We start from the raw sequence: 9531 nt of genomic DNA on the forward strand, positions 1-9531 counted from the left end.
TCCCACTCCCCCTTCCCTTCCTTATGGGTGTTCCCCTCCCTATCCTCCCCCCATTGCCGCCCTCCCAACAGTCTAGTTCACTGGGGGTTCAGTCTTAGCAGGACCCAGGGCTTCCCCTTCCACTGGTGCTCTTACTAGGATATTCATTGCTACCTATGAGGTCAGAGTCCAGGGTCAGTCCATGTATAGTCTTTAGGTAGTGGCTTAGTCCCTGGAGGCACTGGTAGCTTGGCATTGTTATACATATAGGGTCTCGAGCCCCTTCAAGCTCTTCCAGTTCTTTCTCTGATTCCTTCAACGGGGGTCCTATTCTCAGTTCAGTGGTTTGCTGCTAGCATTCGCCTCTGTGTTTGCTGTATTCTGGCTGTGTCTCTCAGGAGCGATCTACACCCAGCTCCTGTCGGCCTGCACTTCTTTGCTTCATCCATCTTCTCTAATTGGGTGGCTGTATATGTATGGCCACATGTGGGGCAGGCACTGAATGTGTGTTCCTTCACTCTCTGTTTAATCTTTGCCTCTCTATTCCCTGCCAAGAGTATTCTTGTTCACCTTTTAAAGAAGGAGTGAAGAATTCACATTTTGATCATCTGTCTTGAGTTTCATTTGTTCTAGGCATCTAGGGTAATTCAAGCATTTGGGCTAATAGCCCCTTATCAATGAGTGCATACCACGTGTGTTTTTCTGTGATTGGGTTACCTTACTCAGGATGATATTTTCCAGTTCCAAACATTTGCCTACGAATTTCATAAAGTCGTTGTTTTTGATAACTGAGTAATATTCCATTGTGTAGACGTACCACTTTTTCTGTATCCATTCCTCTGTTGAAGGGCATCTGGGTTCTTTCCAGCTTCTGGCTATTATAAATAAGGCTGCGATGAACATAGTGGAGCACGTGTCTTTTTTATATGTTGGGCATCTTTTGGGTATATGTCCAGGAGAGGTATAGAAGGATCCTCAGGCAGTTCAATGTCCAATATTCTGAGGAACCTCCAGACTGATTTCCAGAATGGTTGTACCAGTCTGCAATCCCACCAACAATGGAGGAGTGTTCCTCTTTCTCCACATCCTCTCCAGCATCTGCTGTCACCTGAGTTTTTGATCTTAGCCATTCTCACTGGTGTGAGGTGAAATCTCAGGGTTGTTTTGATTTGCATTTCCCTTATGACTACAGATGTTAAACATTTCTTTAGGTGTTTCTCAGACATTTGGCATTCCTAGGCTGTGAATTCTTTGTTTAGCTCTGAACCCCATTTTTTAATAGGGTTATTTGTCTCCGTACGGTCTAACTTCTTGAGTTCTTTGTATATTTTAGACAAAAGGCCTCTATCTTTGTAGGATTGATTGGTAAAGATCTTTTCCCAATCTGTTGGTTGCCGTTTTGTCCTAACCACAGTGTCCTTTGCCTTACAGAAGCTTTGTAGTTTTATGAGATCCCATTTGTCGATTCTTGATCTTAGAGCATAAGCCATTGGTGTTTTGTTCAGGAAATTTTCTCCAGTGCCCATGTGTTCCAGATGCTTCCCTAGTTTTTCTTCTATTAGTTTGAGTGTATCTGGTTTGATGTGGAGGTCCTTGATCCACTTGGACTTAAGCTTTGTACAGGGTGATAAGCATGGATCGATCTGCATTCTTCTACATGTTGACCTCCAGTTGAACCAGCACCATTTGCTGGAAATGCTATCTTTTTTCCATTGGATGGTTTTGGCTCCTTTGTCAAAAATCAAGTGCCCATAGGTGTGTGGGTTCATTTCTGGGTCTTCAATTCTGTTCCATTGGTCTATCTGTCTGTCTCTGTACCAATACCATGTAGTTTTTATCACTATTGCTCTGTAATACTGCTTGAGTTCAGGGATAGTGATTCCCCCTGAAGTCCTTTTATTGTTGAGGATAGTTTTAGCTATCCTGGGTTTTTTGTTATTCCAGATGAATTTGCAAATTGTTCTAACTCTTTGAAGAATTGGATTGGTATTTTGATGGGGATTGCATTGAATCTGTAGATTGCTTTTGGTAAAATGGCCATTTTTACTATATTAATCCTGCCAATCCATGAGCATGGGAGATCTTTCCATCTTCTGAGGTCTTCTTCACTTTCTTTCTTCAGAGTCTTGAAGTTCTTCTTGTACAAATCTTTTACTTGCTTGCTTAAAGTCACACCGAGGTACTTCATATTATTTGGGTCTATTATGAAGGGTGTCGTTTCCCTAATTTCTTTCTCGGTTTGTTTCTCTTTTGTGTAGAGGAAGGCAACTGATTTATTTGAGTTAATTTTATACCCAGTCACCTTGCTGAAGTTGTTTATCACCTTTAGTAGTTCTCTGGTGGAACTTTTGGGATCACTTAAATATACTATCATATCATCTGCAAATAGTGATATTTTGACTTCTTTTTCGATCTGAATCCCCTTGACCTCCTTTTCTTGTCTGATTGCTCTGGCTAGAACTTCAAGAACTATATTGAATAAGTAGGGAGAGAGTGGGCAGCCTTGTCTAGTCCCTGATTTTAGTGGGACTGCTTCAATTTTCTCTCCATTTAGTTTAATGTTAGCAACTGGTTTGCTGTATATGGCTTTTACTATGTTTAGGTATGGGCCTTGAATTCCTATTATTTCCAAGACTTTTATCATGAAGGGATGTTGAATTTTGTCAAATGCTTTCTCAGCATCTAATGAAATGATCATGTGGTTTTGTTCTTTCAGTTTGTTTATATATGGATCACGTTGATGGTTTTCCGTATATTAAACCATCCCTGCATGCCTGGGATGAAGCCTGCTTGATCATGGTGGATGATTGTTTTGATGTGCTCTTGGATTCGGTTTGCCAGAATTTTATTGACTATTTTTGCGTTGATATTCATAAGGGAAATTGGTCTGAAGTTCTCTTTCTTTGTTGGGTCTTTCTGTGGTTTAGGTATAAGAGTAATTGTGGCTTCATAGAAGGAATTCGGTAGTGCTCCATCTGTTTCAATTTTGTGGAATAGTTTGGATAATATTGGTATGAGGTCTTCTATGAAGGTTTGATAGAATTCTGCACTGAACCCGTCTGGACCTGAGCTCTTTTTGGTTGGGAGACCTTTAATGACTGCTTCTATTTCCTTAGGAGTTATGGGGTTGTTTAACTGGTTTATCTGTTCCTGATTTAACTTCGGTACCTGGTATCTGTCTAGGAAATTGTCCATTTCCTGCAGATTTTCAAGTTTTGTTGAATATAGGCTTTTATAGTAAGATCTGATGATTTTTTGAATTTCCTCTGAATCTGTAGTTATGTTTCCCTTTTCATTTCTGAGTTTGTTAATTTGGACACACTCTCTGCGTCCTCTCGTTAGTCTGGCTAAAGGTTTATCTATCTTGTTGATTTTCTCAAAGAACCAACTTTTGGTTCTGTTGATTCTTTCTATGGTCCTTTTTGTTTCTACTTGGTTGATTTCAGCTCTGAGTTTGATTATTTCCTGCCTTCTACTCCTCCTGGGTGTATTTGCTTCTTTTTGTTCTAGAGCTTTTAGGTGTGCTGTCAAGCTGCTGGAATATGCTCTTTCCAGTTTCTTTCTGCAGGCACTCAGCGCTATGAGTTTTCCTCTTAGCACAGCTTTCATTGTGTCCCATAAGTTTGGGTATGTTGTACCTTCATTTTCATTAAATTCTAAAAAGTCTTAAATTACTTTCTTTATTTCTTCCTTGACCAGGTTGTCATTGAGTAGAGCATTGTTCAATTTCCACGTATATGTGGGCATTCTTCTTTTATTCTTATTGAAGACCAGTTTTAGGCCGTGGTGGTCTGATAGGAGGCATGGGATTATTTCTATCTTTCTGTACCTGTTGAGGCCCGTTTTTTGACCAATTATATGGTCAATTTTGGAGAAATGACCATGAGGAGCTGAGAAGAAGGTATATCCTTTTGCTTTAGGATAGAATGTTCTATAAATATCTGTTAAGTCCATTTGGCTCATGACTTCTCTTAGTCTGTCTCCATCTCTGTTTAATTTCTGTTTCCATGATCTGTCCATTGATGAGAGTGGGGTGTTGAAATCTCCTACTATTATTGTGTGAGGTGCAATGTGTGTTTTGAGCTTTACTAAGGTTTCTTTTATGTATGTAGGTGCCCTTGTATTTGGGGCATAGATATTTAGGATTGAGAGTTCATCTTGGTGGATTTTTCCTTTGATGAATATGAAGTGTCCTTCCTTATCTTTTTTGATGAATTTTAGTTGAAAATTGATTTTATTTGATATTAGAATGGCTACTCCAGCTTGCTTCTTCTGACCATTTGCTTGGAAAGTTGTTTTCCAGCCTTTCACTCTGAGGTAGTGTCTGTCTTTGTCTCTGAGGTGTGTTTCCTGTAGGCAGCAGAATGCAGGGTCCTCGTTGCGTATCCAGTTTGTTAATCTATGTCTTTTTATTGGCAAGTTGAGGCCATTGATGTTGAAAGATATTAAGGAATAGTGATTATTGTTTCCCTTTATATTCATATTTGGATGTGAGGTTATGTTTGTGTGCTTTCATTCTCTTTGTTTTGTTGCCAAGACGATTAGTTTCTTGCTTCTTCTAGGGTATAGCTTGCCTCCTTATGTTCGGCTTTACCATTTATTATCCTTTGTAGTGCTGGATTTGTAGAAAGATATTGTGTAAATTTGGTTTTGTCATGGAATATCTTGGTTTCTCCATCTATGTTAATTGAGAGTTTTGCCGGATACAGTAACCTGGGCTGGCATTTGTGTTCTCTTAGGGTCTGTATGACATCAGTCCAGGATCTTCTGGCCTTCGTAGTTTCTGGCGAGAAGTCTGGTGTGGTTCTGATAGGTCTGCCTTTATATGTTACTTGACCTTTTTCCCTTACTGCTTTTAATATTCTTTCTTTATTTTGTGCGTTTGGTGTTTTGACTATTATGTGACGGGAGGTGTTTCTTTTCTGGTCCAATCTATTTGGAGTTCTGTAGGCTTCTTGTATGCCTATGGGTATCTCTTTTTTTAGGTTAAGGAAGTTTTCTTCTATGATTTTTGTTGAAGATATTTACTGGTCCTTTGAGCTGTGAGTCTTCACTCTCTTCTATACCTATTATCCTTAGGTTTGATCTTCTCATTGAGTCCTGGATTTCCTGTATGTTTTGGACCAGTAGCTTTTTCCGCTTTACATTATCTTTGACAGTTGAGTCAATGATTTCTATGGAATCTTCTGCTCCTGAGATTCTCTCTTCCATCTCTTGTATTCTGTTGGTGAAGCTTGTATCTACAGCTCCTTGTCTCTTCTTTTGGTTTTCTATATCCAGGGTTGTTTCCATGTGTTCTTTCTTGATTGCTTCTATTTCCATTTTTAATTCCTTCAACTGTTTGATTGTGTTTTCCTGGAATTCTTTCAGGGATTTTTGTGACTCCTCTCTATGGGCTTCTACTTGTTTATTTATGATTTCCTGATATTCTTTCAGGGATTTTTGTGTCTCCTCTCTATGGGCTTCTACTTGTTTATTCATGTTTTCCTGGAACTTTCAGGCATTTTTGCGATTCCTCTCTGTAGGCTTCTACTTGTTTATTAATGTTTTCCTGTGTTTCTCTAAGGGAGTTCTTCACGTCTTTCTTGAAGTCCTCCAGCATCATGATCAAATATGATTTTGAAACTAGAGCTTGCTTTTCTGGTGTGTTTGGACATTCCATGTTTGTTTTGGTGGGAGAATTGGGCTCCGATGATGCCATGTAGTCTTGGTTTCTGTTGCTTGGGTTCCTGCGCTTGCCTCTCGCCATCAGATTATCTCTAGTGTTACTTTGTTCTGCTATTTCTGACAGTGGCTAGACTGTCCCTATAAGCCTGTGTGTCAGGAGTGCTGTAGACCTGTTTTACTGTTTTCTTTCAGCCAGTTATGGGGACAGAGTGTTCTGCTTTCGTGCGTGTAGTTTTTCCTCTGTACAGGTCTTCAGCTGTTCCTGTGGGCCTGTGTCTTGAGTTCACCAGGCAGGTCACTTGCAGCATACAAGTTGGTCTTACCTGTGGTCCCGAGGCTCAAGTTCGCTCGAGGGGTGCTGCCCACGGGCTCTTTGCGGCGGCAGCAACCAGGAAGACCTGTGCCGCCCCTTCTGGGATCTTCAGTGCACCAGGGTTCCAAATGGCCTTTGGTGTTTTCCTCTGGCGTCCGAGATGTGTTTGCAGAGAGCAGTCTCTTCTGGTTTCCCAGGCTTGTCTGCCTCTCTGAAGGTTTAGCTCTCCCTCCCATGGGATTTGGGTGCAGAGAATGTTTATCCGGTCTGTTTCCTTCAGGTTCCGGTGGTGTCTCAGGCAGGGGTCCTGCCGCTCCTGGGCCCTCCCCCACGGGAGCCTAAAGGCCTTATACAGTTTCCTCTTGGGCCAGGGATGTGGGCAGGGGTGGGCAGTGTTGGTGGTCTCTTCTGCTCTGCAGCCTCAGGAGTGCCCACCTGACCAGGCGGTGAGGTCTCTTTCCCACGGGGTCTGGGAGCAGAGAGCTGCTGCGGGCCGGGATCCACGGGTGTCTCTATTACGGATTCTTATGGTCTATTCTTTTTATTCCTTTCCTCTTCAGTGTCCTTGTTCAGCATTATAGTAATTTCATAACCAATTTTGTTTCAGTTCATCTTTGTGACGTCAGTTGGTATGAGAAAGTTTTTCCTTTTGCAAAACTACTACCATTTTATTACCAAATTCACTTCACCCAGAAGCATTACACGCTGTAGTTCTGATGCAGATAAATTCTGGGTTGTTCTAGTAAACAGGTCCACTTTCTTACATTTGGGCTTGGATATCACTACAGTAGAAGAAAATAGTCATTTGCAAATAGGTCACCATGTGATATTTGTTTTTTGGGATTGAGTTTTCCAAAGATAACCCTGTGTACTGCTTCACTGGCCTGGTGCTGTAATACAGTAATGCCATGACCCCTATTTTCCTGTAATCTATCACTGTAAATATATGAGTGACTTTTATTTCAGAGGAAGGGATGAGATAAAAGACATACCCAAGCTTTACAAATACATAACTTGAGCTGAGCTCGGAGCATTTCTAACTATCCCTGGGCTAGGCCTGGAAGCTTCTAGCTTCTATACAGTCTATTCTTCTGCAAGCCTGAACCTTGAAGGCTTCAGTTTCCAGCCTCTGTCTGCTAACCTAAGCCTAGAATGTTTCAGCCTTTGAGATGTACTGCTTGACAAACTCACTCTTTATTGCTCTTTCTGAACTATGGCTGGTTCAAGTCATCCGCTCTGCCTCAAATTCTTCTCCAAGCTGACTGATTCAAATCTGTTTCTCTTGGTTTCTCACTAAATTGTTCTACTTGGAAAAATTGCCTCTGAATTCACTATACTGACCTCTACTGGCTGCATGGAACTAAATGGAAATGCATGAATTCAACTGAACTCAGCTGCATTCAAATGAACTGCACCAAACTGCATTGAACTGAACCTAGCTGAACTTCCCTGGATTGCTGAACATAAATGAACCAGACTCCCTGAACTACTCTTCATCCTTGATTCACTCTGTGCTACTCTTAAGTAGCCTCTCTTTCCTGTTTGTTTTCATGAGGATTGAGCATATCCTATCTCTGACACATCCTATCAAATCTTTCTCTGGTTCAACACTTTGTTTGCTCCTCAATTAGCCATCACTTTCAAACATGGCTGCTATCTTCTACAAACTAACATTACCCTCATTTGGGGGAGATTATACAGGTGTACTTAGGGCATGTCTGTATTCTAGCCAGAGAGATTAAAGATGTCTCATTCCATCTGCATCACACAGACCTAGAAGGTTTAGAATGTGATCGCTTGCCAGAGCCACCATGTTGATGGACTACAATTTCTCTATAAACATTTCTCTTACATTTATATCTATGTGGTGCCCACTGGCATGACAAAGAACTTGTTTTTGTAAACTTAATACTGTCTCGTTTTTTCACTCTTCAAAGTTTTATTTCACTAACTTCAGGTCAAATTTCCACAAAATTATTTTCTGGTCAATTACCAGCCTTTTTTTGGCTTCCAAAATGGTAGTGCCAAAAGATTTGTGGGTCACAGAGAAGAGACCCCTTTAATGCAATCCCCATCAAAATGCCAATCCAATTCTTCAAAGAGCTAGACAGAACAATTTGCAAATTCATCTGGAATAACAAAAAACCCAGGATAGCTAAAACTATCCTCAACAATAAAAGAACTTCAGGGGGAATCACTATCCCTGAACTCAAGCAGTATTACCGAGCAATAGTGATAAAAACTGCATGGTATTGGTACAGAGACAGACAGATAAACCAATGGAACAGAATTGAAGACTCAGAAATGAACCCACACACCTATGGTCACTTGATTTTTGACAAAGAAGTCAAAACCATCGAATGGAAAAAAGACAGCATTTTCAGCAAATGGTGCTGGTTCAACTGGAGGTCAACATGTAGAAGAATGCAGATCGATCCATGCTTATCACCCTGTACAAAGCTTAGGTCCAAGTGGATCAAGGACCTCCACATCAAACCAGACACACTCAAACTAATAGAAGAAAAACTAGGGAAGCATCTGAAACACATGGGCACTGGAAAAATTTCCTGAACAAAACACCAATGGCTTATGCTCTAAGATCAAGAATCGACAAATGGGATCTCATAAAACTGCAAAGATTCTGTAAGGCAAAGGACACTGTGGTTAGGACAAAACGGCAACCAACAGATTGGGAAAAGATCTTTACCAATCCTACAACTGATAGAGGCCTTATATCCAAAATATACAAAGAACTCAAGAAGTTAGACCGCAGGGAAACAAATAACCCTATTAAAAAATGGGGTTCAGAGCTAAACAAAGAATTCACAGCTGAGGAATGCCGAATGGCTGAGAAACACCTAAAGAAATGTTCAACATCTTTAGTCATAAGGGAAATGCAAATCAAAACAACCCTGAGATTTCACCTCACACCAGTGAGAATGGCTAAGATCAAAAACTCAGGTGACAGCAGATGCTGGCGAGGATGTGGAGAAAGAGGAACACTCCTCCATTGTTGGTGGGATTGCAGACTGGTACAACCATTCTGGAAATCAGTCTGGAGGTTCCTCAGAGAATTGGACATGAGAATCCAGCTATACCTCTCTTGGGCATATACCCAAAAGATGCCCCAACATATAAAAAAGACACGTGCTCCACTATGTTCATCGCAGCCTTATTTATAATAGCCAGAAGCTGGAAAGAACCCAGATGCCCTTCAACAGAGGAATGGATACAGAAAAAGTGGTACATCTACACAATGGAATATTACTCAGCTACCAAAAACAATGACTTTATGAAATTCGTAGGCAAATGGTTGGAACTGGAAAATATCATCCTGAGTGAGGTAACCCAATCACAGAAAAACACGCATGGTATGCACTCATTGATAAGTGGCTATTAGCCCAAATGCTTGAATTACTCTAGATGCCTAGAACAAATGAAACTCAAGACGGATGATCAAAATGTGAATGCTTCACTCCTTCTTTAAAAGGGGAACAAGAATACCCTTGGCAGGGAATAGAGAGGCAAAGATTAAAACAGACACAGAAGGAACACCCATTCAGAGCCTGCCC

The sequence above is a fragment of the Rattus norvegicus genome, chromosome 5 (assembly GCF_021556685.1).
Source record: "Rattus norvegicus strain SHRSP/BbbUtx chromosome 5, alternate assembly SHRSP_T2T, whole genome shotgun sequence".
In the NCBI taxonomy this organism is placed as follows: Eukaryota; Metazoa; Chordata; class Mammalia; order Rodentia; family Muridae; genus Rattus; species Rattus norvegicus.